General features: G+C 36.1%; 2 long non-coding RNA genes across 2 annotated transcripts; both read right to left on the reverse strand.

The window, feature by feature from the left end:
• Positions 1-6,918: 6,918 nt before the first annotated feature.
• On the reverse strand, positions 6,919-7,708 carry LOC309510123. The gene is made up of 2 exons (XR_014210217.1): positions 7,333-7,708; positions 6,919-7,046 (listed from the first exon to the last, which is right to left on the reverse strand). It is a non-coding gene; the product is annotated as an uncharacterized lncRNA (long non-coding RNA).
• A 5,673-nt stretch (positions 7,709-13,381) lies between these two features.
• Positions 13,382-13,801, reverse strand: LOC309510118. Its single transcript, XR_014210211.1, has 3 exons — positions 13,699-13,801; positions 13,548-13,615; positions 13,382-13,450 (listed from the first exon to the last, which is right to left on the reverse strand). It is a non-coding gene; the product is annotated as an uncharacterized lncRNA (long non-coding RNA).
• Positions 13,802-16,641: the final 2,840 nt, after the last annotated feature.

A 16,641-nucleotide genomic window follows, 5' to 3' on the forward strand; every position in this document is an offset into this window, starting at 1 on the left:
CATTAAGATTTTCCCTGCCTCAAAAACCACACTCAAACTAATCAATTAATCTGAACTTGGGTTTTCTTAGTAAACAAAGCTTAGTATGTGAATAGTACAGATTACTAGATTTTTACAATTAAGTTAAGACATTAAGGAAAGTTAACTAAAAAGTGTTAGTTAGAATCAATGGTGGATTTTACAGTGTATAAAGTCACAATTGTGAGTTATAAAGTCCAATTGCAAGTTATATCTCACAATTCTGACTTTATAACATGCAATTACGACTTTATGTCAGTGTCACGCAATTCTGACTTTATAACACACAATTGCGACTTAATATCTCGCAATTCTATAAAAATAAAAAATAGAGATGAAAAAACAGAATTGCGAGATAAAAAGTCACAATTACCTTTTTTATTTTTTATTCTGTGGAGGAAACAAGCTTCCATAGGCTCCGTAGAATAGTTATTCTGGTGAAAAGAAAACAATACATTTAAAACAGTGCCATCTAGTGGCCATTAGTTCAAACAGGTAAGGTAGGCTACTGTAGGTGAAGGTAGGATTCCAATCCGTTTATTAAACTGGCCTGAACTGTCAATCTACAAGTTCTAAATGTAAACTGACATCCTGAGGTGACATTCAATTGTAACTGACATCATCCTCTACTGCAGTTTCCTGTGTTAACACCTTGACTGTGATGTTATGTTTATTGTACGGCTACAAATCACAAAGAGAGAGAGAGAGAGAGAGAGAGAGAGAGAGAGAGAGAGAGAGAGAGAGAGAGAGAGAGAGAGAGAGAGAGAGAGAGAGAGAGAGAGAGAGAGAGAGAGATTTGATTTTTCAAGCATCTTTATTGAACAAAAGATTACTTACATAAAAACAAAGTATATTTTGTTACACAATTTTTTTTTTTTTTTTTTTTTTTTTTTTTTACAAAAAGAGTGCAAATATAAGTTCATTATCAATGACAGAACACAAAGCCCTTCTGTGACACCATATTCCTTCAAAAACATTTAAAGAGTCCATTACTTTATAAAAACGAAAATCAATTACAATCCTTGATTTGATCATAGCTGCAAACACCCTCTCGACATTATATTCACTTTTTTGCTCAATTCGATCTCTTCTACTAATATAAATGGCCATTTTGGCTTTACCCAAAATAAAATTCAACAAATGACACTCATACTTTCGCCTTTGAACATATTTAAAACCTAAAATAAAAGTTTGCACAGAAAAATTCTCATCAAAACAATTAAAAAGATTCTGCAAACTATCAAATAAAGGCTTTAGTCTTGAACAATACAAAAAAGTATGAAAAACAGTTTCTCTCTGGAAACAAAAAGGACATTCTTTGCCAACATCTGGATTTAAAACAGAAATAAAAGCATTAACAGCAACAATACAGTGTAAAATTCTCCACTGTAAATCTCCATCTCTTTTAGCTAACGGTGGCTTGTACAATGCTCTCCACGCTGGTCTGACATTATCATTGATCTGAAAAACTGTACGCCATGGCGTGTCAACTCTTCCATGTAGTCCCTTTTTGTTAAAAGATTTTACACAAGCTTTATAAAACATTTTTCCATTACTTTCGTACAAATCCATATCTGTCAACTTTTCAGATTCTAGAAAAATTCCTGCATATTCACCTAAATTTGGTGAAAGAAACAGATTTGGAAACAGATCCCTCTCATTAGGGATAACTTCCCCTTCACAATACTCTTGAAGCATTTTTGTCTCTTCTGTTGTAAAGGCAGAGTGCAGTTTCTGTAACACTTGTGCCACAATTCGAATAGATTTAACTCCCAACAAAACAGCTACATCTTCAACTTTTTCAAAACTCGGGCCAGCCACTTTAATTAAACACCCAAGTGTTATGATCTTAGATTTAATAAAATCTGCAGACAATGTCCCACATGCTCCTAAAATGTCCAAACATGACCCATAAAACAGAGGTTCTTTCAACAGCCAAAACAATGATGACGTGGAATCAGTTCTTTTAACTTGAAAGAGGTCCCAAACTTTAAAAAGATTCTTGTAAAACTCTGGCAATCTGGATGTGTTGATTTTCCTGGGATTTAACAAGAACAACGACTTGTCCAAACATAGTCCTTCAGCAGTCTTTAGAATCGCACTGGCCACTGGCCTCCAGCTTAAGTTCTCTGGACCAGTGAGAAATCGCTGTATAAATTGTAGCCGAAAAGCTGCAGTCCTGCTCTGCAAGTGTACAAGTCCTTGTCCTCCTTCCTCTTTTGGTAGATACAATACATTATGAGGTATCCAATGCATTTTTTCCCAAAAAAAATCTACTAGAAGGGACTGAATCTTAGCAAGTATCAATGCAGGTGGATCAATACAAGCCAGTCGATGCCATAGGGAAGAGGCCACCAAATTATTAATAATCAGAGTACGTCCTCTATATGATAAACTCTTTACAATCCATTTCCATTTCATTAGACGACCTTTAATTTTTTCAACTGTTCCCTCCCAGTTTTTTTGAACAATCGATTCATCTCCTAAAAACACTCCTAAATATCTTAAACCATCTTTTCTCCAACTTAACCCACTTGGAAGTATAGGTACCCCTCTTTCCCATTTTCCTACTAACACTGCTTCGCTTTTACCCCAATTAATTCTTGCTGAAGATATAGTTTCAAAATCTCTCAGTGTTTCTAATAATAAATCCACATCATTTTGTTTATTAAGTATAATGACAACATCATCAGCATATGCTGATAAACATAAAGTGCTGTTACAGGTTTGTAAAGATACCCCTTCTAAAACTCTTCTCAATTTATTTAAAAGTGGTTCTATTGCCAACGTGTAAAGTATTCCTGACAGAGAACACCCCTGTCTTACCCCACGACACACTTTAAAAGGAGCACATAAGCCACCGTTAACTTTCAGTAGACTCTCAATGTCATTGTACAGAATTTTAATACAACCTATAAAATCAGAATTAAAACCAAATGCCTGCAAAGTTTTCCACAGATAATCGTGTTCTACACGATCGAACGCCTTCTCCTGATCTAAGGAAATCAAACCCATGTCGACTCCCAATATTTTTGAAACATCAAATAAATCTCTTATAAAATGGATATTATCAAATATTGATCTTCCAGGTACGCAATAAGACTGACCAGAATGGATTACCTCCTCCAAAACTCTTCCTAGTCTAGTAGCTAAAACTTTTGAGAGCAATTTATAGTCATAACACAATAAAGACACAGGTCGCCAGTTTTTTATGTCTCTCACATCACCTTTTTTTGGCAAAAGAGTAAGGACCGCTCTTCTACAGCTCAGCGGCAGAAATCCTCCGACTAGACTGTCACTGAGAACTGCCAGCAGGTCCTCCCCTATCACAGGCCAAAAGGCTTTATAGAACTCAACTGGGATTCCGTCTATCCCAGGAGCCTTGCCATTCTCCATACTCTGGAGAGCTTTGTGCAGTTCTCCCAGGCTTATAGCTCTCTTGAGTTCTGCATTGGAGTCTTCAGAGACCTTTGGTAGCTCTTCATAAAAACACTGCTCAACAACCCGATCTTCTCTGTGCTCACAACTATAAAGCTTTTCATAAAAACCTTTTGCTCTTTTCCGAATTTCAATAGGGTCTGATTCAAGAGAACCGGTCTCAGAGAATAAAGAATGTATAAAGCGTTTCTGACCGTTCTTTTTTTCTAGACTAAAGAAAAATTTGGACGGTACATCCATCTGGTCTATATCTTTAAAACGTGATCGAACTAGCGCCCCCTGTGCCTTCACTTTTTGTATGTCAGACAAAACAGATTTCTTTAAAAAAAGGGATTCAATATGTGTTTGATTTCCACTTGACTGTGCCGCTTCTTGAAATTTAAGAATTTCATCTTCTAATACTTTCATGGATTTGATTATATCTTTTGTGACATTGTGAGTGTACTGTTGACATAGTTGTTTGGTTTGTACTTTACCAAACTCCCACCACTTTTGTAAAGACTGAAAATGATCTTTTTCCTTCCTAAAATTCTCCCAAAAAAAATTGAATGTTTCTCTAAAATGTGCATCACTTAATAAATTTGTGTTAAAGTGCCAGTACGCACTTTTCGGCTTGACAGAGTGTAAAGTTACTGTACATATAACAAGACTATGATCTGAATAACCAACTGGAAATATGAAACTATTTTTAAAAGTACTAAGATGGTGTTTATAACAATAAAATCTATCCAGACGTGCTAAAGACAACCTGTTATCACGAGCATGTGCCCATGTGTACTGCTTTAAATTCCCATTTAAACTCCTCCATACGTCACATAAATCATTTGTTTTAATCATCTGAATAAGTCGCTTACGAGAAAGCAAATGTGGCTCTACATGATTTCTATCCATATTATTTTCTACACAGTTAAAGTCTCCACCTAAAAATAAATGCTCCTCACCATTACATTTGTCCAACGTTTCACAAAGAGTGTGTAAAAACACCATTCTTTCTGCTGGCAGAGTTGGAGCATATGCACATATAAAAATAAAAGTGTGGTTCTCAACCTGGGCTCGAATCTTTAGCAATCTACCGTTCACAACCTCTTCCATCTCAGTAGAACAGGGAGTAAAACTATTAGCAAATAAAATAGCGACACCACCACTAAGTGAGGATTTGTGACTAAAAAAGGAGAGACCTTTAAATTCTTTCGCCCATTCATCCACATTTGTTGTGTCGCTATGCGTTTCTTGTAAAAGTAAAACATCAAGTTTTTTCTGATTCATAGTATTGTATATTAATGTGCGTTTTATACACTCTCTTGCTCCATTCACATTTAAGGATGCAATGCGAATGTCTCCCATGAGAAAATTATAAAAAAATAAACTTAGGATATAAAGAAAAAAACAGCCAAGAAGGACCAAAAAGTTAAGCCGATTTACTGCCGCCATTAATTATTCAATTGTTGTTGGAGTTTTGTCACAAATTTTTTCAACCTATAGACTTCTTTATTAGTGAAACATCCCTCAGTCATGAAAGCCCTCGTATTTTCCACAAAACGTTTTGTGTCTGGAAAATAGTCAGCAACCTGAACTCCCCTCAAGTTTTTTGACAATTTTAAAAACTTCTTGATTTCATCAGTATCATACTCTAGGCATGCCCATTCAGTCTGGGAACAACTAGAAGCACCGGAATCAGAGACATCACTCTCATTACCAACATCAACATCAGACTCTTTTTCATTTTCTGTTTTTCTAGCTTGTTTTGATTCAAAGACCCTGTCATTCTTTTTCCTCTTTAAAGGTGTTTTGAAAACTGCCTGATCTAGGTCCGTCATTAAATCATCACTCAAATTGACACTCTCTGAAGTAGACTTTGAGACAGACACTATATTAACATGTGAAATATCCATGCTCTCATCAGCCTTGGGCTCACCTTTATCAACAACAGGGATAACTAAATCATTTTCCTCATTATTCTCAGTTATGGCCTGATTCACCTCAGTCTGTAAATGAGGAATTGATTCAGTTTGACCGCTGGTGGATGGCCTGGGTTCAGTTTGAGTTGGAGCAGGAACATTATCAGTGTCTGCATTTCTGACTTGCCCACCAGTTTCACCTGAGACATCTTGTGTATTTATACCATTATTATCTGGACAAGCGCGTACTAAATGCCCAACTTTCCCACAGCCAAAACACTTCATTACATCAGTACTTACAAAGACAGTATAATCAAAGTCATCAACTCTGAGTTTCAAATTCAGGTTGAGTTCAGTCCGATTTTCTTTCAAGATCATGTAAGTAAATCTCCGAAAAGATACCACGTGTTTGATCAAGTCTGATTTGCTACCAAGAACGATCTTTTTCACGGGGCTGACTATCTTTCCAAACCGTGACAGTTCTTTTGTCAGCATTTCGTCTTTTATGAACGGCGGAACGTTAGACAAAGTGACTTTCCTAGCGGGGGTAGAAAGGGGAAGCACTGGGGTGAACAAACCACTAATAACTACACCTCTTTCCACTACTTCATTTGCTTTCTCAACAGAATTTAAAAACAAAACCATTGCATTATTCATCCTAGATGCCGCTAAAATACACTCATGACCAACAACATTTCCAACGGCCAAAATGCACTCCTCCACCTTCACAGCGGACACCACTTTCACTCCGTGGCGCCGCGTGAGAAAATCTAAACAGGTGTTTGTGTTTTGGGCTGCCATGCTTCCCAGTGATACACTGGTTGCAAACGGCCGAACCCCTACACCAAAGGGAGCCTTACTTCACCACCCAATACACCGCAGATATCAAAACCGAAAAGAATTGAAAAGAGAAAGGAATTTTCCGCCACAGCGGGCATAAACCATTCGCACTCACCACACGCACCTCACACTCGCTCAACAAACGCTCACGCATGCGCAGAGAGAGAGAGAGAGAGAGAGAGAGAGAGAGAGAGAGAGACAGAGAAAATGATCCTATAAGACAGTTTTTAAGCGAGTAAGTGAAATTATATTTGATAAGCAAACATAGAACTGCAAATACTCTAATTTGACATATTTTTGACTATGGAATGGTAAAATACTTGTCATAAATATGTATGTAAGAGGTCCTGAAAAAAATAAAACAAATTCCTTGTGTGTTTGCGCACACTTGGCGAATAAAGCTCATTCTGACTCTGATTTTGATTCAGTTATCTTTAAGCTGATCACATTCTCATTCTTTTTGCTTTCCAGGGTGAAATAAAGTTAGGTCATTTTATGATGAGACGTGAGGAATGGACACTGACGGAAGTTATTTATACACCACTGAATAATATTTGTTAAATCATAATTTCAAAATTCTTTATACACTTACAGTAACATGTTTTGCACTCACACACATTAACAAGTTATTGATGAATTTGCATTGAATATGTTAAAACAAATGATCTTGTTGTGATTATGTGGCATCCTAAAGCACCAATTTCTGACTAAACTTTAAACAACATTGGCTTGATGGATACATTTATTATCAATGTGTTTTCTATTTGTAATTTTTGATGAGATTACAAACAGTTAAAAAAAAGCAAATAGCAACATTTCTAAAGAAGTGCATATACAAACAAAGAAGTAAAACTATTTTCATGAGTTCACACTTACATTTGAGGGGGTAAAGTTTAATGCGTATTTGGCGTGCTCTCCGGAGGGAGGGCTCCGAGCTCGGAGTTCGGCCCGAATCCAGAGTACTCCCCCCATATGTAAGTGTTTAGGACTAGAAGTGTGGAGAAGGGGTGGTGGGGGGATGCTGCAAAAACTGTCAATGGATTGAGGTGAGACTGAGTGTATATATACCTCTTACCATTGATTGCTGAGTGCTCTCCACTTGTGTTAATTATCTGAACCCGAACGTTGTTAATAAAACCTCTTTTGGATGCATTTGCTTGTGGGTGATGTCTAGGTAATGACTTTTGAACATCCTAAATGTTTTTAATGCCAAATAGTTTAGTGACCATTAACCACATCTTGTTTTTCATAGTTGTCAGTCACACTGGACATTTATAACCACACATAGCGCTTTACCACAGTGAACCACTAATGTGAAATGTGCTGTTGTATCTGAGCTACAGACCACAGCCGGTCCAGAAAGTGTGTGATCATTTCAGAGAACAACAGATGGAAATTCTCACCACAAGACTGCAAATGAGTTTATATCTTCTTATTTTAATGCATGATGGTTGTTTGAAAGGGCATTAGAGTGGATTGGTTCAGTTAATCCAAATTTAATTAGTAAAAAAAAAAAAAAAAAAAGCAGTGTTGAAGGGGTCATGAACTGGATTATGTTATTATTTTATAATGTTTCCTGGGGTGACCCTATAATGTTAATATGATTTTTACATCAAAAATTGTCATAATTTCGAAATAAAAGGCATTTTTTCTAGCCTGGGCGGTTTTCAGTTTGGCCGATTGGAAATGGAGCGTTCTTTGATCGCATTCTGTATATAATTTAAACAGTTTAAAAAATATTATTTTCATCCTACTTAGAGAAACGATGTGAAGTTGATCTTTTAGTCACTGGCTTGATTTACTGATGCATAAACAGTATTGAACGATTTTGAGAGAAAGATAATCTGTCTGAACTTGAATAATTACACATCAAAAATCACTGATCACAGATCAGGCATTAGAATAAACATGGTTACTTACATGTGGCGTAACCCCCTCGAAAATTAGATGATTCATCTCAAGGGGTTAATCCTAATAAATTCATTTCTAATAATGTGTTCTCATTATGAGTTTGCTTTTAGATTTTTGTCCAGATCACAGATGAAAAAACCACAACAGCCAAACTCCTCATGAGGATCCTTTGTGTCTCCATTGTCACAGTCGATCTTCAACTTTCACTGCTTGTGTCTGAGAGATTATATTCAAGACTCTCACTAGCTCACCTTAAATAGTCAATAAAGCAGAGCTTAACCCTTGTGCTTTGTTGAAAACCCTGTAACACCTTTTGTGTACTCGGTCAAAAATGACCGGCCTTTCAAAAATTGCTTGTAAATCGTTTGTTATGCTATATTATCACCAAATATTGGATTCAATCTTTTTTATCAACTTGTCTGTCAATTGGCACAGGTTTTCTATTTCTTTTTGGAACTGATTGATCATAGGCCTATAGACCTCATCGATCTGAGCTCATGCACCTCAGCTTTTGAGTAATGAAAGCCTGATTTGTGGATAAATTTGTCAATATTCAACAAAATATGACAGAAGTGTGCTTTAATATTTAACTAGGAAGTTTATTTTGAAATGCTTTTATTTTGTACAAAATGTAACAAAGTCACACTTGTGGAGTTCACGGTCAAAAATAAATTACAAAAAAATTGCTTGTAAATCGCTCGTTATGCTATATCACCAAATATTGGATTCAATGTTTTTGACAACTTGTTTTGTTTCAATTAGGACAGGTTTCATATTTGGTTTTGAAACTGATTGATTGTAGGCCTCATTGATCTGATGATAAGATAAAGTGATCTGTGAGAAAGAAAGCCTGTAATACTCAAAATAGTTTGTTTGTGTACATGTGTGTGTGTGTGTGTGTGTGTGTGTGTGTGTGTGTGTGTGTGTGTGTGTGTGTGTGTGTGTGTGTGTGTGTGTGTGTGTGTGTGTGTGTGTGTGTGTGTGTGTGTGTGTGTGTGTGTGTGCACGGTAGTGAGAGTGTGCATATCCATGCATGCACAGGTCCGAGGCCTCCGAGATCTTTGCAAGCACACATGCAATTATGTGAACATGAACATGATGCTCCTGAACACTAAATGTTTGAAAACATATATTGTCTGATGTATTTTCGATCTCACCATTCATTTTCGATGGATGTTCATTTTTGACCAATAAGCTCAGATTAATGAGGCTTACAATCAGTCAGTTTAAAAAATAATCAAAACACCTTAAAAAAAAAAAAAAATTTAAAGAAGTTAAATTTGAAGAACAAGCTGACAAAAAGATTGAATCCAATTAATATTTGGTGATAATATAGCTTAATGAGAGATTCAAAAGGTACTTTTTGTAGGCTGTTCAATTTTGACCGGGAGCACCACAAGTCTGACTTTGTTCCATTTGTACAAAATAAAAGCATTTCAAAACTAAATTTCTGGTAAAGCACACTAGTGTGATACAGTGTATACAGAATAATTTTACATTTTATGCAATATTGCTAAAATTACACAAGAATAAAGTTTTTTTTTGGTAAAACAAATAGGTGCATAAGCTCAGATAAAGAGGTCTACAATCAATCAGATCTAAAAAAAATAAAATTAAAATTAAAAAACCTGTCCTAATTGAAATAAAACAAGTTGACAAAAAGATTGAATCCAATATTTGAATATACATTTCGAAGGGAGTGTAACGTTTTATTAACCTTTATATTAATCTTTGCAAATCGCTTGCACGCTTCACGATGAATGCGGCTAAGGTTTACACCCAGGGTACATACGGCATGTTTTCTATGTATGACGTTCTCAATATAATTCATAACCCCACGTTTATAATGAACAACGCGTTATGGTTATTGTGTTATTGTGTTACAAACGGTGTGCGCACAGAGCAGAGGGGCGGGGTGAGCAAAGCTCATTATCATTTAAAGACACATGCACTTAAACGGCGTGCTGAAAACAGAGCTGTTTTTGACCAGGTAAAATTAGTGTTTTCTTACAATACTAATGAGAATTTTTAAATAAAGTATATTACAAACTTTTAATTTAGACCCTAAATAATCATATTAGCTTGTACAAAAATGGCATTATATGACCCCTTTAAGGCAAAAGTTAGAATGAAGGATAAACTGAAATTCACAGCATTTAAACATAACTTCTGCTCACGTATTTGAAGGCTACTACTGGGCCATTGAGGGTAAATGTCATATTATGCGACTACGGATTACTTTACGGAGAGCTTACGACCCACTAACTGCGTTCTGCATTAGAGAAATAGTTCACTTAAAAATGAAAATTCTGTCATCAATTACTCGCCCTCAAGTTGTTTCAAACCTGTATGAATGTCTTTCTTCTGCTGAACACAAAGGAAGATATTTAGATAATATAAAATAATGAGAAATTTAGATTTCTTTTATACCAAAAATCATCAGGATATTAAGTAAAGATCATGTTCCATGAAGATATTTTGTAAATTTCCTACCGTAAATATATAAAACATTTATTTTGTTTCGATTTTTTTCACCCTCAGATTCCAGATTTTCAAATAGTTGTATCTCAGACAAATATTGTCCTATTGTCCTTTTTGTCCCAATTAAAAAAAAATTTACCCATGTGACTGGTTTTGTGGTCCAGGTTCACATATAAATCCTCGTGTTATTAAGAATCAGAATTACTTTCTCTCTTCTTCTCACTTATAATGATACTATTGCTTCCGAGTCCTTTTTGAGGTTAAAAAAAAAAAGAGCCAGTCCCCATTGACTGTAATTGAATGGGAAAAAAGATAACAGCATACTAATATTTTGCAGATTATAAGAGAATTTTCGTTTTTGGGTGAAACATTTGTATGTAGTATACTAATTAATTGTGTTACAGTAATAGAAAGTTCGCCCTCTAGTGGAGAACAGCACCTAATGCACAGAGTAGGTTATGCAATTTATCAGCCAAAAAACTCTCAACCAGTGTTTATTTGGCTTAGCAAATAAACAAATGAAACATGTTATGGGATAGATTCACAAGCAAAGGCATAAACAGAAATAAACATTTTTTTTTTACTTTGCATAGGCTACTGTACGCACACATCCCCAAACAAGACGTTAAAAAACAAAAAGGGTAATATTGGGAAGTTATAGAATCCGTGTTTCATTCGTTCAGTCGTTTTTTGAATTAATATTGAATATAGAAAAATGAGAAAACGACAGTAGCTATTAAATCCCCTGTTGAGCAACACATCCAAGTGATGTCGGGTGTCGCAGCCTGTTCGTTATTAAAATAAATCACAGTCAACCAAACATAAAACGTTATTCTGCTTAATCGGTCTGTTGACATTCCAAACTAATTTCCCTTGCTGTGGAGATGCTGATTTACGTGTAGGCCTATTGGGACTCGAATGAAGTACGAAGCCTTCTTTACATTATTAATTAGCATCCAAATGTTACATTGCAAATATGGATAGGCTAGGCCTACTGGACGAATAAGAGATGCCCGAAACCAACGTCTGCTCTGTACAGTTTCAGTTTCTCGTTAAAATACGCATATTATGTTATTAATAGTGTTTATAATGTTAATGTTGTATTTTATTTACCGGTCTTTTACACTATTTATGAATATGCTTTTTTTACAACGATGTGACGCGCGCGTTTCCCTCTTAACATGACCCGGCGCGCCACGCACAAGCGCGCATCCTAGAGATATAAATTATAAAACATTTTAATAAAACACAAGGCCTACATCATAAAACTTCTCCAGTTGTTAGATAGGCTAGTCAGTCTGAATGACAGTTTATACGTTAACGTTAATATAGGCCAATTATATAGTCAATGCATTATTCTTTTCTTTTTGCATTAGTGTTAAAAATATTTAATTTACAACTAATTATATTGATTTAGGCCTATATCTTAATTTATAATATATATTTTTTTAATTACTGGGCGAGTGCGACAATGATAGGCTAACAGCCGTCATTTATCCTGCCCATATAGCCAGCTGATGCAAATCGTAGGTGAATTTATATATACACAGAAGAAAGCCCTATCTTGGCTATTCCCCGGTACGGGTTGTGTCGAGACATTCGTTAGTCTGGTGGTTTGATGAGAAAAAGATTAAATGTAGTTGCAATAAATACGTTAAGAATCCGCACAACGGAGGACTCTTATTCTGCTGTGCAGAACTGATGACGGAACAGTTTGATCTTCGGCTGACAAATCAGAGGAAAGGGGCGTTTAATTCCCGCCCACGTGTAGAAATCGAATATTCAAGCTGTTTATTCATTTTTCTAACTGAGAACGAAAAACGAGAAATCCAGCTGAATTCTTGTTTTTCGTTTTTTTGTAAAAAATTTAAAAACGAAAAAGGAACCGTTTTCTCATTTTTCTATATTCAATATTAATTCAAAAAACGACTGAACGAATGATACACGGATAAATTGCATAACCTACTCTGTGCATTAGGTGCTGTTCTCCACTAGAGGGCGAACTTTCTATTACTGTAACACAATTAATTAGTATACTACATACAAATGTTTCACCCAAAAACGAAAATTCTCTTATAATCTGCAAAATATTAGTATGCTGTTATCTTTTTTCCCATTCAATTACAGTCAATGGGGACTGGCTCTTTTTTTTTTAACCTCAAAAAGGACTCGGAAGCAATAGTATCATTATAAGTGAGAAGAAGAGAGAAAGTAATTCTGATTCTTAATAACACGAGGATTTATATGTGAACCTGGACCACAAAACCAGTCACATGGGTCAATTTTTTTTTAAAATTGGGACAAAAAGGACAATAGGACAATATTTGTCTGAGATACAGCTATTTGAAAATCTGGAATCTGAGGGTGCAAAAAATCGAAACAAAATAAATGTTTTATATATTTACGGTAGGAAATTTACAAAATATCTTCATGGAACATGATCTTTACTTAATATCCTGATGATTTTTGGTATAAAAGAAAAATCCATAATTTTGACCCATATGTGTTGTTGGCTATTGCCACAAATATACCCGTGCGACTTGTGACTGGTTTTGTGATCCAGGGTCACATATTTCTTTAATGATCTAGCTTAAATATGATTAAATACAGTACAAACTGTTACAGAGAAAAGGCTGGATGTAAGTAAGCAGTGTCATTTTTCCACCAAAAGTGCATTTCAAATTTAAAGGAGATAAAACAAAGCAATTAAGTGAAACTTCTTTTAACTTTCACATAAGCTAAAGGGGTCTAATGGGACCTTTTTTGCCTAAATAAACATATATATTCTATTTGAATAAATTGATATAGATAGATTTGCGGCATCTTTAGGCCTCCATTGGCTCAGTCCTCAATCTCCTTCAGACCTGAAGGAAAGATGATCATGTTATACGTTTTTTTAATTTTATTTTTTATCAATACACAAGCATCATATTAAGATGTCATATTAATATAGGCTCGTACCTTTCAGTCTGAATTGAATCCAGCGCGCTGTTGGATCAGAGCAGTACTTGTCTTTCTCTGTGTAGAATCTGCAGGACAGATATACAGTACCACTGAAATGAACACAATATCAGGCATATAAAACTGTGAAATGTGTGTAGAGAGAGCTTACACTATAGCATCCACACACGGACTCAGAGCATTCTGATGCTTGTATCCAATCAGTTTACAGTTTTGCTCGATTGCTTAAACACATTTCTTGAAACTATGCCTCATATTCTCAAAACAGTAAACACAAATCTATAACATCTCACCCAATTCCCCAAACATCTTATTTTCAGGTCAAAATGAAGCTCTACACTCAAAACCATTCACTCTTGCTGAAAAACCAAACTTTGCCCTCAGACATCACACACACTACAACATAGTCTTACACACTGGTGCAATACATTTAAAACAACATTTCCAAAACTGGTAAGTTATGTTGCTTGTGGTTGCTCTATCCGTTCTCATACCCAAAACGTCACTTTTTCGTCACTTTCAACCATGCTTCAATATCCGACGCACAAAGCACCCTTTAGCGTCCATATGAGACGCATAACCCAACCACATACCTAAACCTACCCATAACCGAAGCGTCACATATGGACGCTAAAGGGTGCTTTGTGCGTCGGATATTGACGAACTTTCGAAAGCGTCAGTTACATGACGCCTAAACCTACCCATAACCGAAGCGTCACATATGGACGCTAAAGGGTGCTTTGTGCGTCGGATATTGAAGCATGGTTGAAAGTGACGAAAAAGTGACGATTTGGGGTGAGAATGTGTTGTCTATCTCTATCTATATGTGAGGCAATTTGATGCATTTCTTTTTATTACAGTATAGTGCAACAGCGACAGTACATGTATGTGTTGTAACAGCACATAGTACAGCTCTCAAAAGTTACAGAGCAGTCTGAAGTAAATCTCCTGTACCTGTTTTTCTCCCGGAAGGTTCTTATGATTGAGGCGACGGTGAAGCGACTCAAATTTGGCCTTACTCGTATCCCAGCCTCCCTCATAGTCATACCATGGACAAAGACATGGGCAACTAGAGTGTCTTGTCTCCTTGCCCTTCACCTTCCTCATCCTCTTCCTTCACCTCTTCCTCCACTCCCATCTACATCTGATATTGAATACTAATGCTTTCTAAATGACAACATGGTGTAGGCAATGAGAAATGAAGGGATTTGTGTGTAGAGTTTATAGTGACAGTTCAACAAATCTGACTCATGTGTCAAAACAGGGGAATCGTGTTTATAGTTTCGGGAAATGGGTGTGCTTTTTGATAAATGGCGTTATGGTTTTGAAATTTTAGTTCTAAAGCCTGGTTAAAGTATTTAAGCAATCAAGAAAAACTGTGACAGCTGTATTTCTGCATGATTTGAGATAGATGTCATGCAGAAAGGGGAGAGCAGACCCTGTGATGTACTCAGCTAAGTGCCCTATATACTCTCTGCAGAGCTTTACAGTCCTGATTAGTGCAGTTCCCATAACACACTGAAATACATTGAGTTTGTACGCTTTCTATTGTTGCTGAATAGAAAGTTTTCAGGATTGCTTGAGAGACCCTGAATTTCCTCAGCTGTCGTAGATGGTACAGTTGTTGTCTGGCTTTATTCACCTGGGAACTTGGCTTGTACATGTACAGATCAGGTCAAGTTCTCAGAGATGTTTATTTCAACATATTTGAAGCCTCTCACCCTCTCTACGGGGGTCCCGCCAATCAAGAGTAGGGAGAAGGTTCTCTGCTGATGGTGAATCCATAACAGATTGCATTTAGCTATAGCACAGTTTTCTTTGATGGTGCCCTTATCAAGATCAAGATCGTCTTGTTTTCACACATACTGTATACAGTACAGTATAAGTGCTTTGGAGATTCCAATCTCTGTCTCTCTTTCAGATCGTCGGCCCACTAGAGTTGGAGTGACTTGCTGTAAGGAAGTGTCGAAGGGAAGAATCCCTCCTGAAGTTACAGTTTTTTTTCAATTGCTTACACACTAAAATTAAAACTTTCCCACAATTAGCAAAACCTTACAGTCACGGAGCAAAACTCCGGCCGAGATTTGCACGATTGTAAGCACATGGTCAGCTTCACACTTTTTGCAAAACATCATGTGGTGTTGGTGAATATATTTTTACACTCTCTCTGTGTAAATGCTAAAAGTGTTTTAAGTTGAGCACAGGAGTGTGTAACTGATTCAAACAGAATTAGACCATTATGATGGTTGTTTATGTTATGACAACAAAATAAGGTTTTATAAGACATTGTATAGTTTTGACGAAAGTGTTCCATTTTGCAAATGATCTGAGGTGTTGTGCTACTTTGGTGTAGTGTTGTGCTAATTGTGTGAAGGGGTGTGAAAAACCGAGCCCTGTTTTCAAAATTGTGCTTAAGCAATTGAAAAAAACTGTAACCTCCCTCAGTATTAGTCCGTGGTTTATTACATGGTCCACAATTGTTTCCAAAAACAACTATTGTCAAATGTATACAAGTGTGTTTATTGTTTTGCAAATCACTGTGTGTAATGTTTTGCAAAAAGTGTGAAGCGGACCATGTGCTTACAATCGTGCAAATCTAGGCCGGTGTTTTGCTCCGTGAGTGTAATGTTTTGCTAATTGTGGGAAAGTTTTAATTTTAGTGTGTAAGCAACTGAAAAAAACTGTAAATGGATCATTAATGCAAAATCAATCATTAAAATCAGTAGATCCATTAGCCTGGATGCCAGCCGAACTTAGCCCTGCCCACAACATTTGAGGTCGGGAAGTATTCTGACTAGAATCTGAGTATGACAACGTCAGCCTATAGATCCATAATAATCAATAACAAAGGCTCTTATAAAAATACAAATCCAATGATAAAAAAATCCTCATCCTCAAAATCCTAAAACTCATATCTGATGAGTTAGTAATCCACTCAACACAGAAAAAGCCAATTTCCTAATTGTTCACACAGCTGTCTTAATTACAACAACTACAAAAGGGGAAGAGAAAATCAACAAAGAAGACGAATGAGGAGAAAATAAAAATAATAAGAAGAAGAATGAGCAGTGGAAAAGGAAGAGGTGTAAGAGTG

Source organism: Leuciscus leuciscus (assembly GCF_965113295.1).
Source record: "Leuciscus leuciscus genome assembly, contig: SUPER_11_unloc_2, whole genome shotgun sequence".
NCBI classification, from domain to species: domain Eukaryota; kingdom Metazoa; phylum Chordata; class Actinopteri; order Cypriniformes; family Leuciscidae; genus Leuciscus; species Leuciscus leuciscus.